Source organism: Chiloscyllium plagiosum, unplaced genomic scaffold (genome assembly GCF_037043375.1).
Source record: "Chiloscyllium plagiosum isolate Xiang-an unplaced genomic scaffold, Cpla_swu_hap1 HiC_scaffold_9, whole genome shotgun sequence".
Taxonomy (NCBI): Eukaryota; Metazoa; Chordata; class Chondrichthyes; order Orectolobiformes; family Hemiscylliidae; genus Chiloscyllium; species Chiloscyllium plagiosum.
This window is the reverse complement of record NW_028270147.1, coordinates 23,427,414-23,441,067: the sequence shown is the minus strand read 5'-3', so window position 1 is coordinate 23,441,067 and position 13,654 is coordinate 23,427,414.

Sequence of the window (13,654 nt, the reverse complement as noted above, 5' to 3'; positions counted from 1 at the left end):
GATTGGCCTGGACGAGTTGGACCGATGGGCCTTTTTCCAAGCTATATAGCTCTATGACTCTAAAATAATACAAGAGAATGTGAAAAGTATCTGAAGGCAATTGTTTGAATGTTAAAATGTATATGGGAAGAAAGCCTGAGGACTGCCTTGGTAAAGCTACCTAATGACATTTGACTGCAAATTGGTGCAAAAATAACTGTTATTGCTCAAAATAAACACTTGAGGAATTGTAATCAACACCATCAAAACAACTTAATACATCTAAATAATGGTCACTGCTACGTGGCCAACTTGAGCAACAACTGTTTCATTTATGGACGTTCTAAAACACTGGTACTTTGCTTTTAATTCTGCACCTTAGCTTTTAGTCTTCATACAGTCACAGCCTTTATGGGAGTTACTCTGTTCAGAAAATGCTATAAAATCTCAGCTGAATCACCAGCCTGGCTTTAGCAAAACATGACAAGATGTTAGTGCTGAGTAATTTTATGGCGTTGAAACTATATCATGCGCAAATTAACTATAATAAGAATGACTCAACACGTACTGAGAGAAATAAAATCAGAAATTGCTGGAAAAGCTCAGTAAGTCCAACAGTTTCTGTGGAGAGAAAGCAGGATTAACGTTTCGGGTCCAGTGACCTTTCTTCAGACCTCAACGGACTCAACATATATACCGAAATAAATATATTGCAGGCCAAAAATGGTTTTGTTGGATCCATAAACAGAAATGCAATACAACGATTTTGAAACATCTCAAGCTGCTGTGGAAAAAACTTAAAGGAGTGACCAAAAATTGTCAAAAACATTAGCGCAGTCTCTGAGCAACTTGGCACTGGAGAGATTCCTTGGTTATGCTTCTTGTGGTCGGGGATTTTATTCATCATGATGCATTCCCTATTGCATCCACCCCCAGTACCAATGACTGGAATTCTGCACAGTCATGCTGCTTCATCCCCTGGCTCCTGCTCCACTTGTCTCAATCATCTGGTTTCACTTACTGCCTTGTCTGTTGTCTGGCTGCTTTTATATCTTTGTCATTCTGAGAGTGTGAGCTTTCCTTGCCCAGTACCTTCTGCTCCAGTTCATGCTTGATTTCACTGGTATAGGATAGGGGAGAGGGCTGAGAGGGATGATTTGGACGGAGAATGATCTGTGACAAGACTAGGTCAGGTAGATTCTTTTCCTTCACTGCCCGGTCAATGAGCTGGTGGGCTGGATTTCCCAGCTTTCTCAGAAGCTACCTGCTTTTAATTTCATAAGAATTATTTCAATGGTAACCAGAAGGTTTCTATAAAGGTCAAGCAAACATGGACGGCACAGTGGCTCAGTGGTTAGCACTGCTGCCTCACAGTGCCTGGGATCCTGGTTCAATGCTAGCATCAAGCGACCTTCTGTATGGAGTTTGCTTGTTCTCCCTGTGTCAGTGTGGGTTTCCACCAGGTGCTCGGGTTTCTTCCCACAGTCCAAAGATGTGCAGGTAGGTCGATTAGCCATGGGAAATTGCCCCATAATGTCTAGGGATGTGCAAGTTAGGTGGATTAGCCATGGATGATACAGGGATGGAGTGGCGTGCTGTTTGGAGGATCAGTGTAAACCGTACAGGCCAAATGACCTACTTCCACGCTGTAGGGATTCTATGATATGTCAGAGCAGCACTAGGCAATGGAGATAAAAGATTTACCTCCATTCTTCCACAAAGATAGAAAATGTTGGAAAAGCATGCAGATCAATTGTGGTCTGTGGACAGAGCAAATAGATTAGTATTTAAGATTAACTCTATCATCAGAACATAACATACAATGTTGTATATTTGCACCATTTGTATTACTTTTGCTAGTTTCCCTTGGTTGAAGAATCAAGAACACAGTGTCACAGATCATTTCGGACTGTGAAGAGACGTTGTTTCAAGCAAATGTGTTTAAATCTTTGGATGTCTCGACCCAGGTGATTGCAGATCCTCCATCATTGAACAAATTTCAAACTGAGTTTATAGAATCATAGAGTCATAAAGCACAGAAACAGACCCTTCAGTCCAACAATTTTCCCAAACTAAACTAGCCCCATTGCCTGCATTTGATTCATATCCCTCCAAACCTTTCCTATTATGTATGTGTTCAAATGTCTTTTAAATGTTGTTATCGTACCAGCTTACTCTGGCAGTTCAATCACATGAAAACCAACCTCTGTGTGAAAAGTTGCCCCTCAGATCCCTATTAAATCTTTCTCCTCTCACCTTAAAAATATGCCTTCTAATTTTGAACTCCCCTTAACCTAAGGAAAATACCTGTGTTATTCACCCCTATTCATGCCCCTCATGGTTTTATAAATCTTCATAAGGTCACGCCTCAACTGCCAACACTGAAAAACATTCCAGCCTATCCAGCTTGTCTTTGTAACTCAAACCCTCTATTCCCTGCAACATCCTTGTAAATCTTTTCTGAACTGTCTCCAATTTAATAAAATTCTTCCTACAGCAGGGTGACCAGAACTGTGCACAATACTCCAAAAGTGGCCTCACCAACATCTTGTACAACCTCAACATGACATCCCAGCACCTATACTCAATGGTCTGAGCAATGAAGGCAATGAAGTCATCTAGACTGGAAACGTTAGCTTGCTTTCTCTCCATGGATGTTGTCTGACCCACTGTGATCTCCAGCATTTGTTATTTTCTTATCCACTCTGTCTATTTATAACGCAACCTTCATGAACCGTGTACCTGAACTCCTAGGTCTACCTGTTCCACATCACTATCCAGTGCCCGACCATTAACTGCATAAGTCCTGCCCTTGTTCGTTTGACCAAAATGCAATGCCTCATTTTTATCTAAATTAAACTCCATCTGCCACTCCTCAGCCAATTGGCCCAATTGATGAAGATCCCTTTGTAATCTTAGATAACCTTCTTCCCTCTCCACTATACCACCAATTTTGGTGTCATCTGCAAACTTATTAATCATGCCTTCTAAATTCTCATCCAAATTGTTTATTTATATAAACGGCAAACAACAGTGGACCAAGCACCAATCCCTGCAGAATACTGTTGGTCACAGGCCTCCAGTCCAAAAAAATAACTCTCCACCACCACCCTGTATCTCCTTCCATCAAGCCAATTTAGTATCCAATTGGCAAGCCTGAATCACATGTGATCTAACTTAGGTTAACAGATTTTACACCAGCTGTAACTAAACTTTGAAAATAATTCACAGACTCAATACTGATGACAGAGATTATGATATCGTGGCCACTAAGCTCACAGACTAGGATATCAGACTAATGCCTCAGGGACACGGATTTAAATTCCAACAAGATAGTTGATGGAATTTAAATTCAGAGCTGAAAATGTGTTGCTGGAAAAACGCAGCAGGTCAGGCAGATCCAAGGAGCAGGAGAATCGACGTTTCGGGCATGAGCCCTTCTTCAGGAATGAGGAAAGTGTGTCCAGCAGGCTAAGATAAAAGGTAGGGAGGAGGGACTTGGGGGAGGGGCGTTGGAAATGCGATAGGTCAAGGAAGGAGGTCAAGGTGAGGGTGATAGGCCGGAGTGGCGGTGGGGGTGGAGAGGTCAGGAAGAAGATTGCAGGTTAGGAAGGCAGTGCTGAGTTCGAGGGATTTGACTGGGACAAGGTGGGGGGAGGGGAAATGAGGAAACTGGACAAATCTGAGTTCATCCCTTGTGGTTGGAGGATTCCTAGGCAGAAGATGAGGCGTTCTTCCTCCAACCATCGTGTTGCTATGGTCTGGCGATGGAGGAGTCCAAGGACCTGCATGTCCTTGGTGGAGTGGGAGGGGGAGTTGAAGTGTTGAGCCACGGGGCGGTTGGGTTGGTTGGTCCGGGTGTCCCAGAGGTGTTCTCTGAAACGTTCCGCAAGTAGGCGGCCTGTCTCCCCAATATAGAGGAAGCCACATCGGGTGCAGCGGATGCAATAACTAATGTGTGTGGAGGTGCAGGTGAATTTGTGGCGGATATGGAAGGATCCCTTGGGGCCTTGGAGGGAAGTAAGGGGGGAGGTGTGGCCGCAAGTTTTGCATTTCTTGTGGTTGCAGGGGAAGGTGCCGGGAGTGGAGGTTGGGTTGGTGGGGAGTGTGGACCTGACGAGGGAGTCACGGAAGGAGTGGTCTTTTCGGAACGCTGATAGGGGAGGGGAGGGAAATATATCCCTGGTGGTGGGGTCCGTTTGGAGGTGGCGGAAATGACGGTGGATGATACGCTGTATATGGAGGTTGGGCGCTCCTCCGCCCTTGAGCCCCGCCCCTCCAACTGCCACCAGGACAGAACCCCACTGGTCCTCATCTACCACCCCACCAACCTCCATATGCAGCATATCATCCGCCGTCATTTCCGCCACCTGTCTCTTCACCTTCAAATCAGGAAGGTGCAAGGATATTTTTCACATACCTGGGTGAGAGGAGCTCCAACAACAGTCAAGGCACTTGGTACCATTCAGAACAAAGGAAGCCACTTGACTGGCTCCCCATTCACCATCTTCAACATTTTGTCCTCTCACCAACTGCACAGAGCAGCAGCAGTGCCCACCATCTAAACCATCACTGCACTAAGTCGCCAAGGCTCCACCAACTGAACCTTCCAAACTTACAACCTCCACCACCGAGAAGAACAAAGTGGGAACACCACTACTTGCAAGTTCCCTCCAAGTCACTCAGCATCCCGAGATGGAAATGTTATCACCGTCCCTTCAAAATCCTGGAACTTGTGGGTGTGCCTATATCTAGCGGTTCAAGATAGCAGCTCATGACCACCTTCTCAAGGGCAATTAGGATGGGACAATAAATGCTGGCCTCGCATCCAGCTGCCATGACCAAATAAAACAACAAATGGGCTGAGAAGTGGCAGATGGAGTTTAATTCAGATAAATGCGAGGTGCTGCATTTTGGGAAAGCAAATCTTAGCAGGACTTATATACTTAATGGTAAGGTCCTAGGGAGTGCTGCTGAACAAAGAGACCTTGGTGTGCAGGTAACATAGCTCCTTGAAAGTGGAGTTGCAGGTAGATAGGATAGTGAAGAAGATGTTTGGTACGCTTTCCTTTATTGATCAGAGTATTGAGTACAGGAGTTGTGAGGTCACGTTGAGGCTGTACAGGACATTCATTAGGCCACTATTGGAATATTGCGTGCAATTCTGGTCTCCTTCCTATCGGAAGGATGTTGTGAAACTTGAAAGGGTTCAGAAAAGATTTACAAGGATGTTGCCAGGGTTGGAGGATCTGAGCTATAGGGAGAGACTGAACAGGCTGGGACTGTTTTCCCTGGAGCATCAGAGGCTGAGGGGTGACCTTATAGAGGTTTACAAAATTATGAGGGGCATGGATAGGATAAATAGACAAAGTCTTTTCCCTGGGGTCAAGAGTCCAGAACTAGAGGGCATAGGTTTAGGGTGAGAGGGAAAAGATATAAAAGAGACCTAAGAGGCAACTTTTTCACACAGAGGGTGGTAAGTGTGTGGAATGAGCTGCCAGAGGATGTCGTGGAGGCTGGTACAATTGCAACATTTAAGAGGCATTTGGATGGGTATATGAATAGGAAGGGTTTGGAGCGATATGGGCCGGGTGCTGGCAGGTGGGTCTAGATTAGGTTGGGATATCTGGATAGTATGGACAGGTTGGACCGAAGGGTTTGTTTCCATGCTGTACATCCCTATGACTCTATGACTCTATATTCGGGAACCTTTCACCATTCAGTCCCATTAATTTCTCCAACATAACCGTCTTGCTTATATTAATTTCCTTAAATCCTCATTCTCTCTAGTCCCAATTCCCAATACCTTTAATTCCAGATGATTCATTATATCTTCCCCAATGAAGACAGATACAATGTAAACTTTAGGTTTCTCTGTCATCTTGGGCCAGAGTAAGGTGTGCAGTGTTAGATTGCAAAGCAACCATGATTTCATTGAGTACAGGAGGAAGTTCATTGTGCTCCAATTGATCCTTTGTTCCTGTATACATGTATTCAGAGACCTCAGGCATGTATCTGACAATAAAGGATCACCAGCAATCTGTTTTAAGAAACCAGGGAGGAATATTGTTTTTACCTTGAAAAATTATTGCTTAATAATTAATAAAGTGGGAAAAAAATGATTAAAAATATTTGACTAACCATAAATACTACCAATAAGGATTCTGTTTAAATGCCAATTGGTACAGGAAAATGAATTCTTTGTGAATAACACCATAGCAGCAGTCTGAAGATTTGCTCTCCAGAACTAGCTGCACCCTAGCCAAGTTGTTCTAGTACAGTTACAACATTGGCATGTTCTTCATTGTTCTCAGCACATCCCCTTAGATAAGAGTTCAGTGTAGTATTGAGTGAGTGCCACATTGTTGTGGTATCTTTCTACTTAACGCTAAACTGTGTATGCTCTCAGAAGAATGCAAATGATCCTGTGACATTATTTGACTGAGAGTACAGATGGCACCTGTTTATTTATTCTTTATTCATTTATTCTTCAACCAACAACACCTAAATGGGATTATCTAGTCATTAATATCCTATCATCTTGCTACACCACTCCTCAACTTCAAGTACATTCCCAAAAGCTATTGCCCCAGATGTAGCCTTTATCACTTCCCCTGTCCTTCCAACTTCCGTTCAATGTTCATTCCCCATTTGGAGCATTTCCTTAACAGTGTTTTATGAAGGCAGTTTCATGTTGTTTTATGTCTCCAAGACATAATTAAATGTATTTAATACCTGAACTAATGCTTATGTAATTCATAGAGGTAGATCTCTCCTATTCTTGAATAGGATGAGATGCTGAAAAATTTGTGAGAATTTCCAATTTATATACAGTAAAAGAAAATTATTTCTTCCAAAGAGCAAAGTGGTGTTACTTTTTGTTCCAGGCTCCAGTCATTTGGTGTGGGGGAAGAGGGGATATTTGAAATTTTCAGAATTCAACTCTGCAGAAACCAGGAATTTGGGTGTAACACAGAGGGATCACCTTGTTTACCCTTAGTTTTCATTTTATTGATTATATTTGGAGATTTCAAGTAATGGTTAACAGGCATTTCTCTGGAATGTTATTTTAGACGGTCTGTGCTGGATTAGCAGTTTCACTTGCTCGCAATTTCTTTTTCCAGTGTAAATGCCCAATGTTGAAATCATTCTCTTTTAGGAAGGAAAGGTTGATGGCTGGATGCTGAGCAACCACATCCGTCACCACAAGAGCAATGCCTGCCCTATACAATGTTGTTAGAGCAGAGAGAGAGAGAGAGGGAGAGGGAGAGAGAGAGAGAGAACCAAGATATCACCTTTACTGGAGATTGCAATAAGTAAACATCCACCTTTTAGCAGGAGAATCAAAGTACACTTAGACTGTCACAAATTACAGTCTCCAGAGATGTAATAGTTCTGTGAAACATAGGGGAGCCCAAACTAAAATACAGCAATTAATAAACACAAAAAGGAATTCAGGAGACATTCTTTATCCAGATGATGGTTGGAATATCAAAATCGCTACCAAATGAAATTGCTAAAATGAATTTTTTTCTTTAATTCATAGGACATGGAAGTCACTGGCTAGACAAGTATTTATTTCCCAGAGGGCAGTGGAGGGTCTGGAGTCACATCTAGGCCAGATCAGGTAAGAATGGCAGTTTCCTTCCCGAAAGGACATTCATGAAGCAGATGGATATTTCCTGACAATCAGCAATGATTTAATGGACGCCATTAGATTTTTAATCCCAGATTTTGTTTTTGATTAGATTCTAATTCCACCATCTGCCATAGCAAGGATTTAAACAGAGACCGTCCCAGGACATTACCTGTATTTCTGAATTATTAGTCTAGTGACAATACCACTGGGCCATCAACTCCGCTTAGGTACAGCATGGATGCATTGCAGGTGAAACTTTCCGGGAGAAAGGAACTGCAGGTTATGCCTTTAGGGTTCAACAAACAAGGTTCTGTGGTGAGTTAAAAGGGTACTGACCAAATAGTTTTTATGCTGTAATGTCTTTGCAATTCAGGATTTAAGGGTGCAGCATTGATGCACTCCACTGGAGTGGGAGCTTGAAACTAACCATTCTGAAATGTGCAAATTATTCAAGAATGTGTCATCACATTTAGCAATGGAATGTTAAGTATAGATAGAGTTGAAGAATTTCATACACAATAAACGATCAATGCACTATCATTTAGAGAAATAAACTGTTATCAAACCACAGATTAATTTTTACACACATCTTGGTTCAAGTAGATATCAAGTGCTTCATATCTGCATTCCTCTAAATTCTGACATATGTCGTTCCAATTTTATAATATCTTTTACAATTCATTCCTGCTAATCAAGATGAGGGGTGCTAAGACAAGGGAATGCACTACTCATTGTCCTGTAATCGCTAGCACCAAGTATTATTTAGTTCATCGTACCAACGGTTAAAATCTCAGTCTGACTCATGTGCCTCAGCTGGAGAGTTGTAAGAACTCACTACGCATAGATGTAGCATTTCTCACTCGTCCCTTGCTCATAATGAGACTATTTCAGACAGCAACGTTGCAGGCTGCCCAAGTCTTTTGAAAACTCGAGCAGGATACAAAATAGTCAGACATCCATGAAAATGATCGCCACCCAAGTTACATTCTCCATTATGCCTCATCTGCAATCATTTCCAGGGCTTACCAGAAGCTAAAAATCAATAGCAACAAATTGAACAACGACAGTTGATTCAATGGGATATAAATAAACCCATTGCTACGTGGCAGCCTGAATTTATAATGGAAAACCACAACACATGGAAGCCAACATTCTCTGAAGCAGTAAATTGTTTAATCTGTCATTACCCACCATACAGTACGTAGACCTGTGGTCGCAGGATTGAGGAATAATAAAGGGATTGATAATTGCTTGAATATAACAGGCCAGGCCTTGGAATGAAGCAATCATGTGGACTTGGCTTGTTTTTACATTTGCAGTTAGAAATAGGTCATTATGTAAATCAGCGATAGTGTGGGGACCTCTGTTGCACATGTGCATTGTCTGGCTATGTGACATTTTGTTCAGTAACTTTCCTGTTTTGTCACCTGTACTTTTTATGTTGGTTGTTGGCTATTGGAATTGTAATTGTTTCTGTATGACAAGGGAAGTATTCACACTCTTGATTGCGCCATTTGCGTGTTTTCACCTAGTCAGCCACTATCCCCACACCCTACCTTAATCCTGTTCCGAAAAAGCTGTTCAGGAGCCTGCATTGCTCATAATTCTAAATAAAGGCTACAAACAAGACATGGATCTGTCATTTCCCTGATTAATGGACTGACTTTTCTTGTGCATTTCCTGTATTTTATGATTTCCTACTGTAATAGAGATTCTTTCTTCAATCAGAAGATGCTACTCAGTTTTGACCACAGAAGACAAAATCCCGTACCAGAAATAAGCAGTAAGCCCTCGCCATCCAATTCTCACACATCATTGCAGTACATTTGCTTAAATGGGAAATGATTCCCACAAATGGTTCTTGCTATTTGCAGTCACTGGTAGAAAATCCCATTTGGTGGAGCCAGAGGATGTTTGAAATGCGCCACCAATAATTTTTGCCAGACCTTCTTGCTAATGTACCAGAGTTGAGTGACAGTGTACCAATGTTGTCGTTGGGTGGAGTTGGGTGCTTGTGTAGCTGACAGATCTCATCCAGTCGTTTGCACGATGAGATCTATCTATTTTAAAATTGGAAAAGCTAGATCTATGTCTCATTCAGAAAATATTTGCTTACAGATTTAGACACAATCATTGCTGCAGTAACTCAATATTTGGATGTGAATTAAATGAAAGTTAAAGTTTATCACCCAGCCTGGACCAAGTTTGTTTCTTTATCATAACTTGTACCACTCTTTTGCCCCTTGTCCCATTTCCTTTATTGTCAACTGACCTTCCCAGTCTGCTAACCAATCCCTGACTTCCTTATGCTTTTATTTGACTGTCTCACCTTTCTCAATAGCATAAAATCCATCACATTTCAACCTCTTTTCAGTTCTGAAGAAGAATCATATTGGACTCAAAACCTTAACTCTGAACAGAGTGTTCTCTTCTCTGAGGTGGAGAGAAGGTGGCAAGCAAGATAGCTGAGTCCAACAATCAGATTCTGGGCATCAAGAAAGGTTTACCCAATTAAGTCCTTAGGCCCGAGATGGTGAGTTCAAAATCTGGTAAAACAAAATGGGCACTTGGCGATTTGTTACCAATATCCATTGCTGCTCGCAGAATGGCTATGCTGGCCATCTTGTTTCCCTTTACAAGGTACTGCTTACTATGGCCAATGGTCATGCTCCTCTGGACCGTTGAACCAAGCAACTTAGCATTGGCAAAGCACCAACCACACAGCTTCATCCTGCTCCTGATCTATCTCAACCACCACTTTAGGACATCAGCTTTGATGCTGAGGGGCAGTCAGAGTTAGCATGTTTCTGGCAAGTCTGTTTGCATTGAGAGACATTCAGGCACCATATGTACCTATACAAGATTGTTAGCACTGAGTACTGTTTGAATGGAGTGTCAGGGTGGGGGGGGGGGGGCGTTGAGGTAGTTATCCGAGGAAGGGAGGGAGGTTTAATTTTACTTTTTATCACCCTGCAGACATTGCTGTTAGTCTTAAGTAACCAGATTAAAGGTACAGAAAAATGAGCTGATGGTAAGTAAGGGTGGGTTATTCTATTTTCTATTCTAAAATTCTCTAATTCATAGTGAAGGGGGAGGTGATGCCCTAGTGGTATTATCGTTGGGTTGTTAATCCAGAGACCCAAGGAATGTTCTGGGGATTTGGGTTTGAAACCTGCCATGGCAGATGTGAAATTTGAATTCAGTAAAAATCTGGAATTAAGGGTCTAATGATGATCATGAATTGATTGTTGGCAAAACTCATCTGGTTCACTAATATTCTTTAGGGAAAGACATCTGCCATCGTTACCTGGTCTGGCCGACATAGGGAGATTTAAACAATCCTTGGATAAGCACATGGATGATGATGGGAGAGCTGAGAATAGTTCACAGGTCAACGCAATATCAGGGGCCGAAGGGCCTGTTCTGTGCTGTATTGTTCTATGTTCTATAACTCCAGACCCACAGCAATGTGGTTGACTCTTCAAACTGCCGTTTGGGCAATTAAGGATGGGTAATTAAAAAGAAGCGCTGGCCTAACAAATAATGGCAACCTCCTGTGAATGAATAAGAAAAAAAATCTAAAAATAAACTTATGATATGGCAGGGAAGCATGTAGAACATCCATCTGCCAACATGTGGGCAAGGAGTAGATACTTAGAATCATACATCATGGAAACAGACCCTTTGATCCAACCAATCTTTGCCAACCATGTTCCCACAACATCCTAGGATACACTTGATCAAATCCTGGAAGTTTATCGACCTTTATGTTTTTTAAGACCTCCAGCCCTTCCTCTTCTGTAATGTGAACTGTTTTCAAAACATTAATATTTATTTCCCTGAGTGCTCTAGCCTCCATATCTTTCTCAACAGTAAAAACTGACACGAAATATTCATTTAATATCTTTTCCATTCTCAAGATTCAACACAAAGATGATTTGGAGATGCCGGTGTTGGACTGGGTGTACAAAGTTAAAAATCACACAACACCAGGTTATAGTCCAACAGGTTTAATTGGAAGCACACTAGCTTTCGGAGCGTCACTCCTTCATCAGGAGCCCTCCACCTGATGAAGGAGCGTCACTCCGAAAGCTAGTGTGCTTCCAATTAAACCTGTTGGACTATAACCTGGTGTTGTGTGATTTTTAACTTTCAACACAAAGATGACCTTGTTGATCTCTAAGGGTCCTAATCTGTCTTTTGTTGCTCTCTTGTTCCTAATGTATTTGTAGAATCTTTCTGGAATATCTTTAACTTTATCTGCCAAGGCGATCTCATATCCCCTTTGTCATCCTGATTTCCTTCTTAAGATGTTCTAGTAAAAGATCAAAGTGTCGTACAACTGATATGAAGTATTGAACAAACTTAGAGTGCTACTAAGTCTTTAATCACTCAAAACCTGCATCCTCATTCTAAGTGATTCAAGACTTAACAGAAATCTAGCTTTGTTCAATCATTCGTATCAGTTGGATGACACTTTGATCTTTTACTATAAACTCTATGTCGCATGATCCTGCCCCATTAGCTACCTGACGAAGGAGCAATGCTACGAAAGCTTAAACTTTGAAATAAACCTGTTGGATTTTAACCTGGTCATAGAGTCATAGAGATGTACAGCATGGAAACAGGCCCTTCGGTCCAACCTGTCCATGCTGACCAAATATCCTAACCCAGTCTAGTCCCACCTGCCAGCACCCAGCCCATATTCCTCCAAACCCTTCCTATTCATATACCCATCCAAATGCCTTTTGAATGTTGCAATTGTACCAGCCTCCACCACTTCTTCTGGCAGCTCATTCCATACACGTACCATCCTCTGCCGATTGATTCTCTTTTATATCTTTCCCCTCTCACCCTAAACCTACGCCCTCTAGTTCTGGACACCCCACCCCAGGGAAGTGACTTTATCTATTTATCCTATCCATGTTCCTCATGATTTTATAAACCTCGATAAAGTCACCCCTCAGCCTCTGACGCTCCAGGGAAAACAGCCCCAGCCTATTCAATGTCTCCCTATAGCTCAAAACCTCCACCACTGGCAACATCCTTGTAAATCTTTTCTGAACCCTTTCAAATTTCACAACATCTGATGGGAAGGAGACCAGAATTGCATGCAATATTCCAACAGTGGCCTAACCAATGTCCTGTACAGCCGCAACATGACCTCCCAACTCCTGTACTCAATACTCTGACCAATAAAGGAACGCCTTCTTCACTATCCTATCTACCTGCGACTCCACTTTCAAGGAGCTATGTTACCTGCACTCCAAGGTCTCTTTGTTCAGCAACATACCCTAGGACCTTACCATTAAATGTATAAGTCCTGCTAAGATTTGTTTTCCCAAAATGCAGCACCTCGCATTTATCTAAATTAAACTCCATCTGCCACTTCTCAGCCCATTGGTCCATCTGATCAAGATCCTGTTGTAATCTAAGGTAACTTTCTTCGCTGTCCACTACACCTCTAATTTTAGTATCATCTGCAAACTTACTAACTGTACTTCTTATGCTCAGATCGAAATCATTTATATAAATGACAAAAAGTAGTGAACCCAGCACTGATGCTTGTGGCACTCCACTGGTCACAGGCCTCCAGTCTGAAAAACAACCCTCCACCACCACCCTCTGTCTTCTACCTTTAAGCCAGTTCTGCATCCAAATGGCTAGTTCTCCCTGTATTCCATGAGATCTAACTTTGATAACCAGTCTCCCAGGGGGAACCTTGTCAAACGCCTTATTGAAGTCCATATAGATCATGTCCACCACTCTACTCTCATCCATCCTCTTTGTTACTTCTTCAAAAAAACTCAATCAAATTTGTGAGACATGATATCCCACGCACAAAGCCATGCTGACTCTCCCTAATCAGTCCTTACCTTTCCAAATACATGTACATCCTGTCCCTCAGGGTTCCCTCCAACAACTTGCCCACCACTGACGTCAGGCTCACCAGTCTATAGTTCCCTGGCTTGTCCTTATCACCTTTCTTAAACAATGGCACCACATTAGCCAATCTCCAGTCTTCTGGCACCTCAC